The sequence below is a fragment of the Phyllobates terribilis genome, unplaced genomic scaffold (assembly GCF_046119375.1).
Source record: "Phyllobates terribilis strain yellow unplaced genomic scaffold, ASM4611937v1 Scaffold_1__5_contigs__length_1240528914, whole genome shotgun sequence".
NCBI classification, from domain to species: Eukaryota; Metazoa; Chordata; class Amphibia; order Anura; family Dendrobatidae; genus Phyllobates; species Phyllobates terribilis.
In genome coordinates this window covers 140,295,673-140,315,706 of record NW_027362761.1, presented here as the reverse complement: position 1 = coordinate 140,315,706, position 20,034 = coordinate 140,295,673, and the positions used below count along the sequence as shown (strand labels likewise).

The 20,034-nt window shown below is 44.6% G+C and overlaps 1 protein-coding gene across 3 annotated transcripts in view; it reads right to left on the bottom strand.

Annotated features, from left to right (window-relative positions):
* The window catches only part of TTC39B (tetratricopeptide repeat domain 39B), a 133,328-nt gene that overhangs the window by 112,531 nt on the left and 763 nt on the right, over positions 1 to 20,034 (bottom strand). The window contains exon 1 of one of the 3 annotated variants that reach the window (XM_073667852.1): positions 5,354 to 5,441. The exons of the other annotated variants lie outside the window; for them this stretch is intronic. The gene's annotated coding sequence lies outside the window, so the exon portion shown is untranslated. Of the gene's footprint in view, positions 1 to 5,353; positions 5,442 to 20,034 lie in introns of those variants that run through there. 3 annotated transcript variants of the gene reach the window in all.

Here is a 20,034-nt window from a genome sequence, read left to right as displayed (position 1 = left end):
CTCAACAAAACACACACACACACACACACACACACACACACACACACACAGTGCTGGCATCACTGTCCTCACCTTCAGAAGTATGAGTAATCAACAGTAAGTAAGAGCTGCAGGTGCTCTCGCCTCCTCTTGATTACATATACATGGCAGGTTAGGAAGTTCAAAGGTTGTACATTGGAATTATTTATTTGAATGGATTGCAAGTCTATTTTCAGTATCATGTGTTTTGTTGCCCTTTGGTCATTGACCATATACACAATTAAAGTTTGATAGGGCCACTCTGAACATTTTTAATTAGTGGGTGTAACACAATATATCCCATATTTCCTATGCAGCATCAGTGTACCATGGCGTAATTATGTCCAATGTCTCTAGGTTTGTATTTTATTTCAAGATAGTATATGTTTTTTTTATAAATCCGTGTATGCACTTTTTCTTTAGTGCCACCAAGAACCTATTTTTGCAATAAAGGTGTTTTAGTCTGACATAATGTTTGGCTAATTCTTTATTATTTTTAATTCTTTATTATGACCTGGATGTTCGGTTTGTTTTGTTTGGGGTTACGATTAGTCTTCAGAATGGTCATTTCATAGTCCGGCACATATGTATGTCACACAATGCACCCTACGGTTGTAATATGAGGTATTAAAGTGTATGGACGTACATTACATGTGTATTCTAGGAATTGTTCTAATTACATATACATCCATAGAAGGGGACAGGGATGCCAGTGCTGATTGGCGCTCGGCTCACGCGTCATAAGCCCATGTGAGTCCCGGGAATGCGAGTGCTGACATCACTGGGGCGGTACCTGCACGGGACTTGAGTATAAAAAAGGGTTTCTATTTTAATGGGACAAAACATGGGGGATGAGAAGGGATTGTCCTAGTAGTGGTCAACCCCTTTAAGCTTGCGCAATGAGTATTTTGTGCATTTCTTTAAAAAAAAAAAAAACACCACAGTATTACAGAAAAATGTATGGAGTTTACATAAATCTCATGCCCACTGTTTTTTTTTTTTTTAAATACACATTGTGGAAATTGACCTGAAGTGTGATTTTGAAATGTGCATCATGTCAATTTCTCTTGCGGCAAACATGGGTTTTATTTGTGGATTTTCCCCATAGACTTAAATGAGATGAGGAAAATCCGCAGATCATAAAATTCATCTGTGTTTTTATTGTTTTTGCGCAGTGTAAAAGCAATATAAAAACACATGAAGTCCATACATGCGTACCGCTGTTTTACCAAGGCAAAGTTAGGTTGTGTTTAGATGACGTCTTTTGCAGGCGTATGCCACCTGAAAAACCCTCTCAGAAAAATCTTCAAAGGAATAAATCGAAGCATTGCAAAAACATGTTCAGGCTATTGAATGTCTTAACTACTTCAGATTTATAAAAATGCCAAGCAGTTGAAAGAAGTCATGTATTGCAAAAACACCAGAAGAATGGACAAGTCAAAGGGAAAGCTCAAAAGAAGCTCGGAAGACCAATATCAAAACCTAAATATTCTAGATACAACAAAAGCTGGATGCAATAAATGGTTTGTTAAACAGAATTTTCTAAGTTCTTATGCCAATTGCGACAGTTAAGGGAGCACTGGAACGTAGAAATAGTTAATCGTTAATGCTCCACAACTAGCAGACTAGTGGTAAAATACAACCACTCCCAAGCATTTTCTTCTAACCTTCACCCTCTCCAAGAAACCCTCTGTAAGGCGGTGTGCCCACAATGAGATTTTGATACGGTGTATTTTACAGATCCAGCAAAGTGGATGGGATGTATAGAAATCTCCTGCCCGCTGTGCTTTTTACTCAGCATACACGGACCTGCGGTGCGCGTTTCACATCCGCAACATGAATTTCTCTTGTGAGTATGCTGAGCTATATGTGCGGGTTTCTTTCCCCTATAAACTCGCATTAGATGCGGACGTGGGTTTCCGCGACAGAAATGCATCCAAAACCCATGTAATCCACACATGACTATCAAAGTTTTGTGAAAGGCAAATAACAAAAAGTATCAAAAATAAAACAGGACATATCAAAAAGAGGCTAAATAAACGCTGAGCAAAGAATGCCATGAAAAACGCAAGTAACCCCACTTTTACTCCTCCCTTTCACATACAGTATATATTGTTTGATATATGCTGTCCCCCCCATTGTAAAATTTACTCAATAAAATTAATCTGATGAAAAACACAAGTAACCTAATAGGTGCTGAAAATCTACAACATTTAAAGCTCACCAAATTCTCAATTTGGGAACATAGACATTCACTCACAGCTCCCCTAAACTCTACACATTCACTACAGTCTGAAAAATCAGAAGTTACGATGACAAAAAAAAAAAAAATGTACAAGAGATATTGTACATCATCTTTTAAAGATAAGCAATCACATAATTCATAGTAATCAACAAGTAATAGGGGTTGGCAAACCATAGCCGGTCGTGCCCCTTGTACGGTCATCAAGTACTTACCCTAATTAGGTAGGGTAGCCATTAAGTTTACAACATTTGAGAATTTAATTTATAACCAATTATGAAATCAGATTACAAGGCCATGATAAACTTTGGATCATTAAGGAGGATAGTCATAAAGTAAAAGGTGCAGAATAACAGCATGTCCATATTCTACTGGCAATGATCATACAAGTCAATACACATTTCCAGGTACATACACTACTGGTCTTCTAGTTCTACGAAGTATCAAGTTATCCACATTAAACCACAACTAGATTCCACTGTAGTTCTCTAAATTATGCATTATTCCTACTCTATTTCAGAGGCCTAAATCATTTGGGATTCTCCAACATATCTATTTACTCAGGCAAAGCATTTCCACAAACCAGTTTTTCATATCATTGACATTACACACTCACCCATGGCATGGTAACCCGAGGTTGAGTAAAGAAGAACATGTCCATTTACTTAATTTTATATGCTCCAATTGTGTTTCTTGGCTCAGTAACATTCATTTAAAACCTTTAAGGGGATCTTTGTTATATTTTAAATATAACAATGAGAAACCATCAACATTGAGAGAGAAAAAGAAAAAGAAAAAAGCCATACTCATCACTGGAATCTGCGCCCTGCTCCAGCTGCTATGATGGTAAGCACTGGACCAGAAAGGATGAAGTCATGACCACTAGTGAAATGACTGCGGAGGCCACCAATTGGCTGTGCAAGGTCAGAGACTGTTGATAGCTTCGATAGAATAACGCAAACCTGGGCAAAGTGCCACATGTGGCCCTTTGGTTGTTCTGGTCCACTGGATACAGTGGTGTCCCGCGCCTCATGGCTGGCATCTGCATTAGCTCCCTCTTCCACCACTAAGAATGTGCCTCTAAGAGCGCAGTAGGTGCAATTACTTTACAACATTGAGACTGCTGTGCCTCAGTAGACAGTGCAGACCAGAGTACAGGAGGAACAGGTTTAGGCGAGTAGTATGTTTTTTTTTTGCTTTTGTTTAGACAGCCTATTGCATTGGTATGAGAATGGCGTGAGAGTAGAATTTTAAATGAATATATAGCCAAAGTCTATAATTTCCTAGTATATAAAACTAATACATTAAACACTAAAAGAGCACAAAACACTTTAGTCAATTCTATGCACTATTCTAGGGGCTACTCATAGTTTGTTCAGCAATGTTAAGAATACCCCTTTATCTCCAAGATCCTATCCCAATATGTAGTAGGTGTAATATATTATTATTAGCAAATACCTCCAATTAGAAATGTAGTATAGTTTTTCTGATTCACTAGGTCTCTTTCCTCATGTGCAGGCATTGCAGGACCTTAGGTGTCCACAGTTACGACCACTAGCAGCTAGCTAACTAAATGTCACTTTATCAGTGGCCGTAACCGTGGATACCTAAGGTCCTGCAATGCCTGCACATTAGGAAAGAGACATAGCGAATCAAAAATACTATACTACATTTCTAGTTGGAATAATATTATTTATTATTAATAATCCTACTACATATTGGGATAGGATCTTGGAGACGGGAATACCCCTTTAACTCCAAGAATTCAACAGATAACCCAAAAAGAAAGTGCAAGTAGCACATTTCTAGATATGATGGCTATCTGACTACTGGAAATAAAGGAGTGCAGTAATTTTGTAAACTGTCAACTAGTACAAAGCAATTAAGCAGAGCAGATTGTAAAGATACATGCCACCCTGATTAGCAATTTGTGCTGGGTGGCCAGAGAGCAGTGGGGGTAATATGGAGAGCGGTAGTTTTGAAGGTCACACTACTGAAAGGCCTACCTTTGTGTAGAAGAAGATAAGTAGTAGAACTAGCATTTCTCCATAAAGAACATTTCCTAATAAAGCACTGGAAGAATAACCACACATTTCCTTCTGTCTTTTCGTAAGGACTCACTCAGATGGACATAATTTTTCTTGAAAGTAAACTTGGACCATTGTTCCTCAGTGTTTTTGATTTGACTTTCATCAGTGTCAGTTTTTACTAGGAGGGTTTCATCAATGATTTTAATTGACAGAAAAATAAACTGCAAAGCTTCTCTTATACATATGTTAACTGTGTAAAGCACACAGATTGTACAATGAGCTCTTCCAGGCTATGGGGAAAATTTTGCCTGGAAGATAACTCTGCACCCTCAGTTTATTTTACATATTTTATATGAAGGAAGAGTTATCAGTGTGAGTCAGGTAACTAACACAGACAAGGAGAAGTTAACTTTGTCTTCTTGCAAACAGATTATTTGCTTCTCTCTGAGCTCTGCTGTATTATAACAATATTGCACACTGTCTGCATGTGAGATGGAAGCTGAAGCTGAGAGGAGCCTGCAGATGTGTCAGGTATAATCACACACAGCTCTGCAGTGAGATCAGGAGAGCAGAGAGTGGCCATCACACATCACACTGGTAACTCCTCATTCATGTATAATAAGCTCTAGAGGCAGTTATCTTCCGAGCAGCATCCTCCAATAGCCTGGAAGAGGTCATGTATATAAAGTGATTTGATCACAACACCACATCTGTTTACATAGGTCACATGTGCTTAAAAGTTGTGCAGTGGGACTACTTCCAGAGGGATCTAAGGCGCTTTGAAGTCATATTTGAAATACTTCCTCTGTGCAGAACACCGGAAAGGGAGTGGACCCCAGGTCTGCACGCTACTGGGACAAAACCACAAATCACTGAAAACTGTGAAAATAAGAACTGCCTGGCACACTCAGGAAGAAGCTGCACTACATGAGTAGAGAAGCACTTACAGAGCCCAGCATCCCCCACATCTATAGAGTTTTGGTCATGCCAGTGTAAGAATAGTTTCAAATCTTATCTAGCTTTTACAGAAATAGAATTACTAAGAAACATCAAGGTTACTTACGGGTAGCTGGTTTTTTGAGAACTCATGACAGTACACCAGAGAGAGGGATCCACCCACCAAGGACAGGAAACCCAAGATAAAATGGAGGCACCTCTCCCATGCATCAGTTGCGTTACAGAGCACAAGAGGACCTACAAAAAAATTTATACATATAACCAACATCAGAAATATCACCAAATCTATAGTGCACACCCACATGGTGAGAAAAGGGGGAAGGAAGGTAATTTATGGCAACAGTCATAGGTTCTGGAAAAAACAGCTACCAGTAAGTAACCTTGGTGTTTTCCGTTCACCCTTGACAGCACACCTGAGATATTTCTGGAGAATTGAAACACCTTTAGGGAGGGACCACCGCTTACAGCACCCTTTTACCAAAAGGTTAAGTCAGCAGAGGAGGATGATAGATCCAGTCTGTAGCACATAAAGTAGATGTAAGGACTAGGTAGCGGCCTTACAAAAATCGGATCTATAGATACCTCCGCTTTCTCTACCCAGGAGGTCGCCACAGCTCTGGTGGAGTGAGCCTTGATGCACTCAGGACTCCTGATGTTGTTAGGTTTGCCCGCCACGAGAGAGAGTTTCTGACTTCTAAAGAAGTTCCACCTTCCCTTCTAAATAGCCTTTTAGCAACCTCTGTGCAGACAGAATTTCCCACTGAAGCTGCCTTGTGTGTAGCCGGGCCCATAGGACGGCTGGAATGTAGGATGTCAGGGTTCATAACAGGGACATACATCTTCCAAAAATTACCCTAAGGAAGGGAATCGCTGCCGAGGCAAGGCTTACTACCTTCTCTACTTTGTCCTGGGGTAAGCGAGAAGTCTGAAGCTTGGAATTTAGAACAAGGCCCAGGAAAGACTGCATTCTTACTGGTTTTAGCCTTGACTTGTGAGATTGTTCACCATCCATCCATCCATCCAAAGTCTTCTAAGACGACTCTCACATCTCTCAGCTGTGTTGTGCAGTTGTCTTCCCATCTACCCACAATGAGGAAGTTGTCTAGGTAAGGAACGAGAACAGTGTTCTGGATGCGAAGGTAAGCCGTCATTTCGGCTATTATCTTGGTGAAGGTCCTCAGAGCCACCGACAACCCGATTGGAAGGGCTCTGAATTGATAATGTTCTACTTCCCCCTGCACATACAGAGCTACTCCAGTACTCTGATGGTCTGGATGAAGCGGGATGTGGTAATAAGCATCCTTTAAATAGACGACCACCATAAAACAATTGTGATAGAGCAGTTTTATGGCAGTGCTCACAAATTCCATCTTGAAGGTGCGATTCCCCCCCCCCCCCCCCCATCGGTTGAGATTCTTCAGATTGATGGTTCATTCAGAACGTTTTTTTTTTTTTGTTTGTTTGTTTTAAATCAAAAAGCCTGGAGTCATTGTGAGGATTTTTTTGGATGCTGAAGAAAGACTTCCGAACATAAATCCAGGCTCTTCCCTACTTTTAGACTCCCATTTTCTTCTCTCCCCCGGAGGATGTTGCCCATTAAATAATTTCCTCCGAAAAGCAGTATTCCTCTTAACAATTGTGAACCCGGGAAAGCCCTTGTTTGTTTGTCACCGGCCTTTTCTAAGAAGTTGTCCAAACAAACATTAGCCATTACACAGTATAGAGCATAGTTTATTTTTAGACTGAAGATCTATGGGACAGCTTTTGAGCCACAAAGCTAGGCTTGCTGCATTCAACAACCCAGCAGGCTTAGCAGCTAGCCTCTCCAAGTCTGCAGAGGAGGCTGCCAGAAATTATGTGGCTCCCTGTAACAAAGGCATGTTGGCCAAATTTGATCCCTTGGGGTTATATCTTTGGGCCGTTCTTCCACTTGTTGCAGCCAAATCATAAGGGAACGGGTGGTGCAGGTTCCAGCAGTCACCGGCTTCAGACCCCCTGCTGCCGCTTTTTTTTTTTTGAATCTAGGGGATCTCTAAGCACTTCAGACTCTTCAAAGGGTAGGTCAAACCTCTGAGGATTTTGATACAGCCCCATCAATCCTAGGGACCTTGTCCCATGTCTGAGTCCTTTTCCTCAAAAGGATATCTCCTTTCTGAAGATGAGGACAAGGCACCAGTTTTCTCCATTTTTTTTCCACTCATTGTTAAATGAGTGCCTGGATTTTACTAATTCCCCGGAAAGGTGAGCTTCTTTATCTGCGCCAACCCTCCGAACATCACTTGTTCTAGAGACTTAGCAGTCTTCTCTTCTTATGCCCATTGTTGATCTAAAGGGTGGAAGGACATTTGATTTTGACGGCATAAACTACCTGGCAGCTTTATTCAAGGTACTGTCCATCTGGATATTTCTATATGCAAAACTATTCTCTGCATTGTATTTATATGATGCTCAGGCACATTGTACTTTATATGGTTAAGATATATGCATAGTAGATACCATTGGGCTTGGGTTCCTCGTATTTGGCTGCTAACTTTCAATATTCACTGAAATACCTTTCATAGTTAAACCATTTGCAAAATTAAATCATATCTGTACCTTCGATGTAGGAAACATTCTAAACACTGTTTTGTGGCTTATCAAATTATGATGTTCTGCACAGTGTGAGGTGTTTTTTTTAATCATAATTATGTTTTTTTTGTCATTTAATATATTCTTCTAACAAAGGATTCTATAGTTGATGTGGTCGTTTGGTGTAGAATCACATCTGTAGTTTCATAACCAAACCAATTGATCTCCCATTGTTGATCTAATGGCTTTAGCTAGCCTGTATCCTACACCGGAAAACATGATCTGCCTCCCATGTCCCTGTCAGAGGTAGAGGAGGATGAAAACTCACTGTGGTATTTTCCCTCTGATAACGGAGAAATGTCAGAATCAGTAGATACTCCCCTAGGTTTTTTCTTCCTTTAATAGTGTTTTTAGGGAGCCTTTCACCTCAGCCCTTAAAAAGGATCTAGGCTTGCAGCAAAGTCTGGGGTCTCTAAGCGAATTGTTTTATGCATGCAGTCTGTACAGATTTTTCTACCATTCCACATAGCACACACTCCCTGTTCCTCCATTGTACTCAGGGAGGAGAGGTTGAAGCATAAGCACTATCCTTGTGGACTGTTCCCCTGTCTTCCAGGTCAACCTCCTCCGGTTAATCCAGGCAATTGCCCCCTCCTTGCCTGTGAGAACCAACCAGGCCGCGCTATATCCTCACGCACCCCAGCGGCAATCTCGCATAGCTCGCCGCCATTTTCCCCCAGCGCACCCTATGTGGCGTCACTCGAGTATGCCAATCCCCAGCGTGCATTGCGCCTGTGATGCCAGTGGAACGCACTGACACCATAAGTGCTTCCTGGCCGCCCCAGCATGCTGACAGCAGGGAATGTGGCGGTCAGAGACATGCCACGAATCCCGTCTCTACCACCCGCTCATGCAACAGAGTCCCCTCTGGACTAATGAATAGCACTTCCAGAACCCTGAAGGCCAGGGCCAAAGGCATGCAGCCTGCTCTTCCGGGACAGGGCTGGGTAAGAATTTTTCTTCTGTCTTCATCGTGGATTTCGGCATCAAGGACAGGAAACCATCTGATGCGAGGGAGAGGTGCCGCCCTTTTATTTCAGTAGGTTTCTGGTTCTTGGTGGGTGGGGATCCCTCTCTCAGATGTGCCGTCATGGGTGAAGGGAAAATCCACTTATATAAACGTATGCCAAGATTCATAGATTGACAATAACTGCAGTCACATATGGTAGACTTGTTGTATGTCAGAAGTGACACAAGTGTACTAAGCCCCCACATCCTATATAAATCCCCCTTAGTGTGCTTGAGAGGCAGGTACGCTCCATAACTCGCCTGAAAAAGCACTAAAACTCTAAGAATAAACAATGTCAATCCGGCTTCCATAAACATGACTGGGTTTTATCTTAGCGATTTAGTCACACGTATTAAAAAGATGACTAACATGTTAGATAAGCCTTATAGAGGTTCAGAAATTATACAGACCTCATAGCATCCAAAGCAATCCATACATATTAATGTCAGCGAAACCTAGGACTCAGACAGGCGAAGAAAACGCCAGGGCATTCACACAGACCAAGATGATGTCTGGGCCTCACCACAGGTAGTGGGCATCCATACTAGAATTCAGGAAAAATCTCTGAATATTTATTTTCAGCCCCAATAGAACATCACAATAAGTATACAGCTAATTAATTGTGGCAGCCACAGAAATGAGAGTGCAGCATGAATCATTCTTTGAAAATGGTCTCCTCTGCTGAGCCCCACCAATAACGAGCCAGCACCGCACTGATGAGGCCAGACTTGCAGTTTGAGAAGAGTGATATAATGTTTATGGGGTGGGGGACAGCACGATTAGGCAGCTGGGTTTCAACATGACCGATCTTTTAGTACTCATGGGAGATAAGGCCACCAAGAGGGATGACTGGGAGTGGCTTACTTCCCATACATTCATGGCGGAGCAGAGTAGGCTTGTATAGGGGAAGGAGGTGGAGAGGTAGTCATAGCCTGAACAAGTGTTTGGCCAACAGGTATCTAGTGTATGCCTGGTTTGCCATTGTTATGTCACAAATCATCTTTTTTGTGTTGGTTTGCTAAAATGTGCCAGGTTGCAAAGGAGTTAAATAGGTGTTCCACCATCATTGGCTTGCGCTAGTTAAAAATAATAAAATCAGTGTTACTCAACCCTCCCCAGGTCCATCCATGCCTCAGCCACTAATCCTTGTCTTTTCTTAACAGGCTGCCACTGTGATTTCATGACTATAATGCACATTATCGCTACAGCCCACCACCAGACTTAGTAGTGATACTGATGTAAAGAGACCCTGGGAGAAGTAATTATTTGCAGTGGTCATTTGTGCTGTAGTTCTGATATCACCACTGCAGCCAGTCAACAAAGACTGGAAGCAGAAGCAGAGAAACAGCACTGAAGCAGAGGATGATTAAGGGCATGTTAGTAGTTGCAAAAGATTTTTCTGCTCCAAAAATCAGAGCGTTGTAGCAAAAATGCTATGCAAAATCTGTGCATTTTTACCATTCATTTGAATGGGTGAAATACGCTACAAAAATGCTGAAAGAATTGACAGATTTGAAAGGACAGTTTGACACATTAGAGGTCAGAAATCTCATTCACTTTGATCGTACTGTAAAAAGCTGCATTTTTTTTTCCGCTGCAAAAAAAGTGGCCAAAACCATAGCAAAAGTCATAAGTTTTCAGATACCATGACAGCACCACGAGAGAGGGGATCCGCCCACCGAGGACAGGAAACCTACAGTCTTAAAAGGGGCGGCCCTTTCTCTCGCCTCAGTTTGGATTACAGAGCATTGAGAGGACCACCAGGTTAGTAGACATGGCAAACAACATTTTTATATAGCACCAACTAAGTGTGAAATTTCTAATTAAGAAACAAGGAGTGCTCCCACAATGTGAAGGGAGGGAATATAAGGGTGCTCCGAAAAATCCCGTTACCAGCAAGTGACTTATGACTATCGGTCGACCATGACAGCACCACGAGAGAATTGCAGAGATGAAGAGGTCTAGGGAGGGACCACAGCCTGGAGCACCCTTACACATGTCTTGCATCGAGACACCCATCTCAGCCCAAGAGGTCGCCACTGCCCAGGTAGAGTGAGCCTTCAACCCCTGTGGCACTTCCTCACCGGTGAAAGCATACGCTAGAGTAATAGCCTCCCTAATCCATCTAGCTATGGTGGACTTTGCAACCTTAAACCCCTTCCTAAACCCTTGGTAGAATATAAACAAAGAACTCACTCTCCTGAAGCTTTGGGTGACCGAGAGGTACCTAATCACACATCTCCTTACGTCTAACGTATGAAACTCTGCCTCTCTCTGGTTACTTGGATTAGGACAGAAAGAGGGTAGGATTATTTTTTGGAGTCTATGGAAACGGGAAGCTACCTTAGGGAGATAAGCGGGATCAGGTTTAAGAATTATTATATCATCCAAGATCTGAGTGAAAGGTGAAGCCGAAGACAGAACCTGGATATCACCAATCCTCCTGGCTGATGTTAAAGCTATTAGAAGCGCTGTTTTAAGGGAGAGGGACTTAAGGGTTGCTAATTCTATTGGCTCAAAGGGCGAGCTAGTCAGGGCATTTAGAACTAAATTTAGATCCCAGGGCACTAATTTGCTTTTGATGACGGGCCTGGATCTAAACATGGCTTTGATAAAGCGAGAAACCCAATAATTGCCCACTAAGTCACAGTTATATAGGGCACCTAAGGCAGAGACTTGAACTTTTAGGGTACTTGTTGTCAACCCCAACTCAAGGCCCTTTTGTAAAAACTCTAAAATTGTACCTATTGGTGCACCCTCACCAATTGTAGCACCGGAAAAACAAAAATTTCTTCCAACTTCTAGCAGTTATAGGCTTTCTGCTACGCATTAGTGCAGCTACTAGGTCCTGAGAGAACCCTTTACGTTCTAACAGCGACCTTTCAAGCTCCACACAGTCAAGTGGAGGCCAGAAGCTTGAGGATGGACTATTGGACCCTGGAAGAGGAGTTTTGGAACCTCGGACAGGACCCAAGGATTGGAGATGGACATGTTCCTCAGGCATGAGAACCAGGGCCTCCTGGGCCAAAAGGGTGCGACCAGAAGAACCCTCGCCTTCAATGGGGGGAAAGGCATAGGCCAGGCTGAAATCCCAAGGTACTTGGAGGGTGTCCACTGCCAGGGGATTTTCTCTGGGATTTAAGGAACAAAAGAGCCTTGTGGCAAAGAGGTCTACCACCGGAGGCCCCCCCTCATCTTCAGACTATTTGGGAACTTAAACGGGACATTTTTTCCCATTCTCCCTGCCTCAGAGGATAGTGGCTTAAGTAGTCTGCTTTTATATTTTCTTTTCCTTTGATGTGAAGGGCCGTTAAGGAAAGGAGAGGACATTCCGAAATCTGAAAAAGATGCTCCATCACTCTCACCAGCAATTTTGAACGTGTACCCCCTTGGTGGTTCACGTAAACTAGCGCAATCCTGAAAGGATCTTTATGTTTTTATCATGGAGGAAAAAGAAGAAAATTATTAAATCGCTTTGTCTACTGCTAGCAGTTCATTAGCATTGGAGGAAAAACCCTTTTCAGTATTCGACCAGCACCCCTGGGCTACCATATCCCCCAGATGGGCTCCCCACCCACAGGGACTTGCATTGGTGGTAATTATCCTAGTGACTCCAAGTACCCAGGGAACCCCTTGAGATGAGTGAATAAGGCAAACCTACCACTGCAGGGACTCAACTGACCGGGGTGACAAGGATATCCATCCTTCTAAGTGTCCAGGCAACAAAACCATTATGTAGCACGTCCCACTGTAGAACCCTGTAGTGGTACTGTGCCTACAGAACCCCGGGAAAACAAGATGTGAGGGTATCCAACAGGGACATTGCTGCTCTAAGGGACATGACCAGGTTGATATTGCCTTTTTTTTTTAACCATAATTTTTACCTTTTGTTTCTTGGCTTCCGGGAGGTAACATACTTGAAAATCTGAATCCAGCATAATACCTAAAAACTGCTGAATTTTCGAAGGCACTACCCTAGATTTTCCCAGATTCGGAATTCAGCCCAGATTCTCTAAGATGGAGGCTACTTGTTTCAGGTGTTTATTACATTGAGAGGCAGAGTCCCCAACTAACAATAAATTATCCAGATAAGGGATAATTAAAATATCATGTTCCCTGACATGAGCCATGACCTCCGCTATAACTTTAGTAAATACCCAGGGTGCTATTGCCAGACCGAACGGCAGGGCCCTAAACTGGAAATGCTTAATTTCACCATCCATTATCAAAACCACCCTAAGGTATTTCTGGTTATCTTTAAGGATAGGTACATGGTAATCAGCATCTTTTAAATCTATCACTACCATGTAACAGCCTGAAAAAAGCAACTTTATTGTTGATTTCACAGATTCCATCTTAAGGTGGGGACTATCAAAAACGTATTAAGGGCTTTCAAGTTAATGATACACCTAAATGAACAGTCTGGCTTAGAAACCAGAAAGAGGCGAGTAGAATCCTAGCCCCCTTTCCGATGCTGGGACTTCCATCAGGACTGCTTTACGAACCAAGTCCAGGACTTCCTTTGGTAGGGCCACCTGCTCTAACACTGAGGAACGGACTGGGGTCAAGACGAGTCTCCCATGAGGAATCACCTGGTGTAACATACCTGGCGGCGTCCTTGCATGGTGGTCCATCGCCCTCTTGCACAGTGGGAGCACTTGATCTCCTGTCCAGAATGTCTCTCTGGCTTCCCTCCATGCTGTCTGTTTGTGTCTGTTTCTGCTGCTTAAGGGCAGCGCCCGATCACTTCCTGCCTTTTGTACCTGCTGTGGGTCACACCCCTTGTGCGTCCTCAGCCTATTGCTGTCTGTCACTTGGTATATAGCTCAGCAGCTCCCTTCTATCCCTGCCTGAGCATAGTGTTTTCTTCAGTGTGTGCTTGCACTCTGAAGGTGCCAGGTCCCTTCTCTTGTCTCCTGCTTTTTGTATCAGTTCCCGTGTCTGAACTGAGTCCTGTATGTCTCCTGCTTTGCGGTATCAGCTCCCGTGTCTGAACTGTGTCCTGTATGTCTCCTGCTTTGCGGTATCAGCTCCCGTGTCTGAACTGAGTCCTGTATGTCTCCTGCTTTGCGGTATCAGCTCCCGTGTCTGAACTGAGTCCTGTATGTCTCCTGCTTTGCGGTATCAGCTCCCGTGTCTGAACTGACTCCTTTCTGTGTTCTCTTGTCTGTCCTGTCTGAACACGCTCCTAGCCTGTTCCTCTCGCCTTCTAGTGGCCGATTTCCTAGACCCGCTCCTGTGTCTGGTCTGTCCTGTCTGAACACGCTCCTTGCCTGTTCGTTCCGCCTTCTAGTGGCCGATTTCCTAGACCCGCTCCTGCGTCTGGTCTGTCCTGTCTGAACACGCTCCTTGCCTGTTCGTTCCGCCTCTCTGGGGGCCGTATTCCCAGACCCGCTCCTGTATCCCTCTGCAGTGTCGGTCTCCTCCGTACACTCAGTTCCAGTCTGAACTCTCTCCTGTCCTTTACCTGTTTTGCCTCTATGTCCGTTCCCTTCCTTTTTCTGCAGAGTCTGAACTCGTACCTAACTCCTGCTTGTTGTCTCTGCAAGTACTGTGTGAGTATCTGGCTCTGTCTTTCCCTTCCTGTCTGTTCCGTGTGAACAGAGCCCTGTCCTCCCTGCTCAGCCTTGTCTGCACTCTAGCTGTGCTTGCCTGTAACCCTCTGCCTGTATTGTTCCTGAGTCCCGGTGTGTACTGGGTCCTATCCCGCCTGTGTTCCTACCTGCTAGTGCCTCCCTGTCTGCACTCTAGCTGTGCTTGCCTTTACCCCCCTGCCTGCATACCCGCCTGCCTGCATACCAGTCGTGCCTGCCTATACCCTCCAGTCTGTGTGCCAGCCTACCAGCCTGTTCCTGTATTCCCCTGTGTGGGTCAACAGCCGTGTCCGGGGTCTGTCCTGGAGTAGCACCTGGTCCCTCTGCTCGGTTCCTCCTTGGTGCACTGGCGTCGTATGCCGTCGTGCGACCCTGGTCGGATCGGGTGAATACTTAGTCACGCCCCTCCAGGCATTCACTCTCCGGCACGGTCCAGTGGAATCACTACCAATCACACGCACACGCCGCTTAGCCCGGGCGTGTGCATAACACCTGGTACTCGAACCTACCAGATCAAGGATCCAGTTACTGGCAGAAATTTTTGTCCAGGCAGGTAAGAAGCCCAACAGCCTCCCCCATACCTGGGCTATGAGTCTTTGACTCGGCTTCCAGCACCCCCCCCCCTCCCCACCCAAGTGGAAGAGCCGAATAGGATCCCTCTACCTTCCGGCCTGCGATCTTCCCACTTATCCTGACCCTTTTGCAGTCTTTTTCGTAGAAATCTTCTTCTATGGAAAGAACGTTTATAAGTGGGCACGGATAGGCTAGTGTACCCTTTCTTCTTGTCACTAGCTTTAGCCAAGATTTCGTCCAGAACGAGCCCAAAAAGATGTTCCCCTTCACACGGTATAGTACAGAGTCTCGCTCTCGCCTGAATATCACCTGGCCAACATTTAAGCCACAGGGCTCTACGGGCTGTGTTGGACATAGCGGCTGATCTTGCTGCCAACCTAACTGAATCCGCGGAGGCATCTGCCAGGAAAGCTGCTGCCCCCTGTAAGAGTGAAATATCTGATAACTCCTTTCTGGGTGTGTTATTTTTCAGGTGGGATTCAAGCTAGTACAGCCATATCATTAGGGACCTGGCCGTACAGGTTGCGGCAACCGCCGGCTTTAAAGCCCCAGCAGTCGTTTCCCAGGTCCCTTTGAGAAAGGCATCAGCTTTCCTGTTCAAAGGGTCCTTAAGGGCCCCCATATCATCAAAGGGAAGAGATTATCGCCTAGATGCCTTAGCTATGGCCACATCCTCAAAGGGGTACTTTCTCTTAAAGAAAGGAGGGAGAGAACCCTTTCTCTCCGGTCTTTTCCATTATCTATGTATCAGGTACTGAAGTTTATCATTAATTGGAAAACTTCTTTTCCGTTGCCCCAGTCCCCTGAACATTACATCCTGGACTGATTTCTCTGGTCTGGCATCTGTAATGCCCTTAGTTGAGCGAACCGCTTTAACCAAACCATCAATCTCGTTAAAAGGGAAAATGCTGACCTGCACCACTGGGAAGATGAAGAGGCTGAGTTGTCAGAGTCCACCTCATAAGCCAACAACAGGGAGTCATCAGGATCTGGGGAGATCTCGCAGTCTGTATCCACCTTCCTCTTAGCTTTCTTAGAGAGGATTTTACTGATTTCAGATTTAACTAGGGTTTTCAATCCTGAGGCAAAACTAGGGGTCTCGTCCACTAGAGTCTGATTGATACAGGATTGGCACAAGTCTTTGGGAAAGGAGTTTGGAAGGACGGTGTTACACAACGCACAGTCAATATGCTTGGAGGCACACTTTTTCCCCTATTAAAAGTAAAAGAGGAGAAGGGATACTCCATTACTAAGCGAACTCTCGAAGATCACTTACCCAGGCGGCTCAAAGGGCTGGTACCGGTTTGGAGGAAGGACCTTTATCAGCTGGAGGATCGTCCCTGGAGGCTACAGATTCGTCCATCCTGCTGGAGCTACGATGACTGGACCTGGACGCAGATACTCGCTTTCCTGAGGACCGGGTATTACCAATAGCTCGAGGGTGACGTGCCTTTTGAAGCTCCCCAAACAGCCACTGAGATGGTGAAGATGGCGGCTGCTGAACTAGCTGCTGCTGCTCATTTTCTGTCTCTATGATAGAAAGAAGCGAAGCTGGGATCCCGGAACAACGGTGCTTGGGCAGTTAAATAGCAGCACCTGTTCCATCTGCTCCTTTAATTTTAGTTACATGTTTCCCCTCCATATCCTTCCAGGTCCGGTCACGTCATCAAGCCACGACCCACACAGGAGAAGGCTGGAAGTGAGCTCCAGCGCAAGCACAGATAACACGGAGACGCTCCAGCCACTGCCGCTTCAGGTAGGGGTTTCTTCGCCGGAGGGATGACAGGGCTGTCCACCCCAAATCAGGGCGCAGCACCACCGCTGAACCGATGGGGCTGCCACCCCAGACAGGGGCGCAGCTCCCGTCCAGAACATACAGAGCACCATCCTCTGCATGGTGTCGATGGGAATGCCACCCCACGCAGCCCTGCCATTATCTGCGCAGAGTGTTTGTGGGCAAAACCTTAGACAGGGGCGCAGTTCCCACTGCGGTCCATATCAGCCCAGGGGCAACTCACCCCAGGTAGGGGCGCATCTCCCACTGCTATCCGATGCAAAAAAAGATGCTGGGCATTCCCCAGATAGGGGTGCCCTCTCATAGCCGATGCTGGAGCCGCCAACGCCAGATAGGGGCACTGCTCGACAGCAGTCATCCAAATCCAGAACTTCATCAGGAGTTCTTACACGAGAAGGCCTCCATCAAGGACAGGAAACCAAACTAAGGCAAGAGTGAGGGCCGCCCCTTTTAAAGCCTGTAGGTTTCTTGTCCTTAGTAGGCAGATCCCCTCTCTCTTGGTGCTGTCATGGTCGAACGATAAAATACAATGTGTGAGCAAGTTCTAACACGGATCTCAGTCTTTTGGACGAGAGCATACAGAGAATGAAAAAAAAAATGTTGTAGAATACCCCTTTAAGGATCACACACACACACACACACACACACACACACACACACAATTTTTTACAGATAATCAGATTTTTATATTTAAAAAGGGAATCAGTCATCAGGTTTTTGCTAAACAGTGGAAGAACAGTGGAAGAACAGTGGAAGAACAGTGGAAGAACAGTGGAAGAACAGTGGAAGAACAGTGGAAGAACAGTGGAAGAACAGTGGAAGAACAGTGGAAGAACAGTGGAAGAACAGTGGAAGAACAGTGGCTAAGACACTGAATTCAGCAGTCACTTTTTAGGTTGTGAGCCGTTTCCATATAATGAAAGTCTCCTGGTGATAAAACAATCACTGCCTGGACTACAGGGCACGTGAGCCCCGGTCCATTCACGCCACCTCTTCTCACAAGAAGCTCACTGTCAATAGACAACGCACACAGAGCCTGGCGGGGTTAGCTTTTTCAGCGCTGTTTCATGCTGCATCTAAGAACTTTGATCCAGTAATCTAAGGGATACATTGCTGGAATCAGTATCTCTTTCTCTACATTATGCTGCTCTTAGATGAGGTAGCAAAAACCTTCTGACATGTTCCCTTTAAGAGCAGAGATCTTGAAAGCGGTAGGAACTGAAGCACAGATACATACATCTGCAAGGAGTTTGTAAGTTCTCCCTATGTTTTGTTGGCGTACTCCGGTCTGCTCCCACACTCCAAAGACATACTGATAGGGGATTTACACTGTGGGGACAGTGATGATGCCATCAGTAAAGTGCTGTGAAATATGATGGCGCTATACAAGCATAAATAAATAAATATATTAATGCTGTGTACATTTTTAATTACAGCTTTTGTTCATGGTGCCCTTTGGAATCTCAGAAGTGTGTGGTGGCGTGTCCCCTATTGTTACTCCGCCGGTTGGATGTGATGCATTTTGTATGACTCGCCGTGTTTTATTCATGCACATGACTGTTACTTGGAGGAACACTAAAGTGAAAATATCAGCGATTACATAAAGACTCAGGGCAGGCATCCGTACCCTGGAAAATAGCAGCAGCTCCCTGAACACACACTGCTGGCTCCGATCATCACTCCTCCGACGTGTCCCATCACCCTGACAACCGTGATCAAAAGACAAACTGCTCCCAAATGAGCAGGCGTTATTATTACTATGGGTTAGAGGTGTTGTCTTGCAACATAAGACGAGACTACATCTCCATCCCTTGTGATTACTTTCTCCTAGGAAGATCTGTAGGAGCACCTGCTGCGAGCCATGTGACTTAAATATCCACCGAATGATGAGCAAAATGACACAATTTGCATCTGGGTTCATGTGACACAGGCTTCTGTGCAGTGACCTTACGCCATCATGTGCTGCAGGGCTGGGCAGACACCTGTGGATCCGGCTAAGTCTAGGGTGAGCAGTATGGCACCTTCTAACAGGTGCCACTTGTCTATGGGAAGCATAGTAATGTGCCACTGACATCCATGAGCCTTTATTTCACTGGAGCCACTCAGAAAATGCTGGCCCTAATCAAATGGTAAGCTCTTGTGAACAGATTCAGTGTCAGATTGGGATGCCAAGAGCCCACCAGTAACTATCTCCAGGGCCACACTTTTCAGCTACATAAAATGTGACATTATCCTCAATCACAAAACGTATATAACAATGATCTGGGTAGATGAGTAAGCTGCAGCCTCTGTCTGTACATAGTGATTCAAGTCTATAGTGCCAAGTACTGCTCATATAATAGGGTGGTGGCCACTCCTGCACAGGGGCCCACCAGAGGATTCTCCGGTTCTCCTGTGGGCCAGTCCGAGCCTGGCTGGGTCCCATTCTCCTGTACCCTGTACCCATTGTTGTCAGTCTGGGCTTTTTAAGTTTTTGCCACCTATTACATGTATCAGTTCTTGTAGGTGATTGTTTGGAGCATATATAAATGAGTAATAATTATATATACATAAGACAGTACCACATTGGAGAGAATAATCATGGCTAGGTTACTATGATCAGCGACTTCAAAATAACCCTTTAAGTCCTCATTCAGACGTCTGCGTTTGCAGTACGAGTGGCATCCATTATTTTCACGGATAGAACACGTTCCGATTATAATCTATGTTGCTTTTCACATGTCCGTTGCTTTCTGGCAGCACAGATGACAAGGGCCAATACAAGTCTACAAAGTACAGCACCTGGATGGCATCAGTGCCCAGGGCGTGTTTAACATTACAGATTATAGGAGACTCTTTGGAATTTCTCTCTATACCGGAAAAACACTGATGGTAAAGACCGGTGACACCAGTATAATTTTTTCACGTATGTGTCTAGACACGGACATGTGAATGAGGCCTAAGGCTCAACGCACACAAGGGAGTAATAAAATTGTCCGATTTTCATCCAGAAAAACTGGACAATTCTTCATATGTTACTATTATCAGCGAGTTATCGATAACCCTTTAAGGCTCAGTTCACACGAGCGCATATTATTTTCTCTATTATAGGCTTTTCATCCTGTGTCAATTCTTCATCTGTATTTTGATCCGTTTACACTTCAGCGTTATTAACAGTTTGCCATGATAAAACCTGCGCTGTCTCCGTA